The sequence below is a fragment of the Acomys minous genome, assembly GCF_964271855.1.
Source record: "Acomys minous genome assembly, chromosome: 13".
NCBI classification, from domain to species: domain Eukaryota; kingdom Metazoa; phylum Chordata; class Mammalia; order Rodentia; family Muridae; genus Acomys; species Acomys minous.
The window spans coordinates 67,423,598-67,425,516 of record NC_140495.1 but is presented as its reverse complement, the minus strand read 5'-3'; the positions used below and the strand labels follow the sequence as shown (position 1 = coordinate 67,425,516).

Sequence of the window (1,919 nt, the reverse complement as noted above, 5' to 3'; positions counted from 1 at the left end):
ATAGGGTATCAAGTCTCTTCTTGGTAACCTGCTGTCCTTCCTCTGATTGCCACCAGGTCTCCCCCTCCAGGGGACATGGTCAAAGGTGAGGCACCAGAGTATGTGAGAAAGTAATATCCCACTCTCCACTCTACTGTGGAGAGTGTTCTGTCCATTGGCTAGATCTGGGTAGGGTTTTAAGGTTTACCACCTGTATTGTCCTTGGCTGGTGCCTTAATTTGAGCAGGACCCCTGGGCCCAAATCTGCCTATCATAATGCAGATCGCTGTGAGTTCAAGGCCAGCCTGGTTCAGGACAGACTTCTTATGCTATTCTTTTCTTTCTCCCCGACCCCCACACTTGGGTGGTAGTAGGCGTTCATCTTTGCATCTCTTTTCATTCATCTCCAGACCCTAGAGATTTTTAATGGTTGAGGGTAAGGGAAGGCAGGCAAGGGAAAAGAGCAGGACATGGAGACAAAGAAGAAGATTAATCTGGAGTTGAAGAACAGAGAGCCCCAGAGGAGGTGACAGAGTTAACCCTTGATAATTGCTTGTGTGTCAATGGGGAGCTAGAAGGCCTGAATGACACCTTTAAATAGCTGAAGTTTCTTACTATGGCCAATGTGGTGCTAAGTTCCTTGGCCTGGCTTCCCAGCTTGAATAAACTGCGGAAGTTGGAACTTAGTGACAATATAATTTCTGGATGTCTGGAAGCCGGGGCAGAGAAACATCGGAATCTTACCTACCTCAGTCTGAGTGGAAGCAAAATTAAAGATCTCAGCACAGTCCAAGCACTTCAAAATCTTAAAAATTTGAAAAGTCTTGACTTGTTTAACTGCGAGGTCACAAACCTGGAAGATTACAGAGAAAGCATTTTCGAACTCCTGCAGCACATCACGTACTTGGATGGATTCCATGAGGAGGACAATGAGGCATCTGACTCAGAAGAGGAGGACGATGAAGATGGAGATAAAGATGAGGAAGAAGATGAAGCTGGTCCACCTGGAGGATATGAAGAGGAGAAAGATGAGGATGAGGATGAGGATGAAGCCAGTTCAGAAATGAGAGAGGGAGAAAAGGAGGCAGGCCTCTCATACTTAATGAAAAAAGAAATTCAGGATGAAGAAGAAGATGATGATTACATTGATGAAGGGGAGGAGGAGAAAGACAAGGAAGAAGAGAATCTGGGGCGGGGAGAAAAGGGAGTGATATGTTGAAGATGATGGAGAGGAAGGCAATGACGACTAGATCCCAGGAAGAGGATGCCTGATGCTCCTGGGCGAGCAGAAGAGCAAGCACATTGTCTTTGTTTCTTTATGTATGATAGCTGTCTCTATAGGAGATGATGTGTAACTTTTTATAGAAAAAGTATGGTTTCTCTATTTTGGCCTTATCATTCCGATTACGATTTGCTAGTCTGTTGATCATAATGTACGTAGAAAGAATTTTCATCCTTTCCATTGTAAGATTCTCTAGCATTGTATTTAGAGTCTGCCTAACGTACTAGACATTTTTAGGCCATAATTAAAACATGGTTGCTTTTTGCAGAGGTGTAGTTTGCTACATTTGGTTCATAATGTTTTAAAGTTATTTATAAATTAACAAATTACACTCAGCTGTAATTGAAATGGCAATAGCCTCTTGAATGATAAGATTGATTTTTTTTAGAGGTGATGCAGATATCGTTAGTTTGAAGGCAGTTTTTGGGGGGTAGGGTGAGAGCATCGGCAGGCTTTCCGGTCACAATTTGGAAAGTAGAAACAGAGACAGATGGTTCTCTTCCTCGGTGTAGGTCATAGACTAGGAGGTTCTGTTCTGTGATCCAGTTCAAGGCTTTACAGAGCCTGATAAGGATGTAGGTCCAGACTCGCAGTCAAGACCTTCCTTTTTTGGTTGTCCGGGACCCTCTTTGTCCACCAGCCTGGACTCTGCCTCCCT

At 43.8% G+C, this 1,919-nt stretch overlaps 1 pseudogene across 1 annotated transcript; it reads left to right on the top strand.

The window, feature by feature from the left end:
- Nucleotides 1–425: 425 nt before the first annotated feature.
- Nucleotides 426–1,229, top strand: LOC311581808 (acidic leucine-rich nuclear phosphoprotein 32 family member E-like; annotated as a pseudogene). Its single transcript has one exon. The product of its transcript is annotated as an acidic leucine-rich nuclear phosphoprotein 32 family member E-like (transcript).
- Nucleotides 1,230–1,919: the final 690 nt, after the last annotated feature.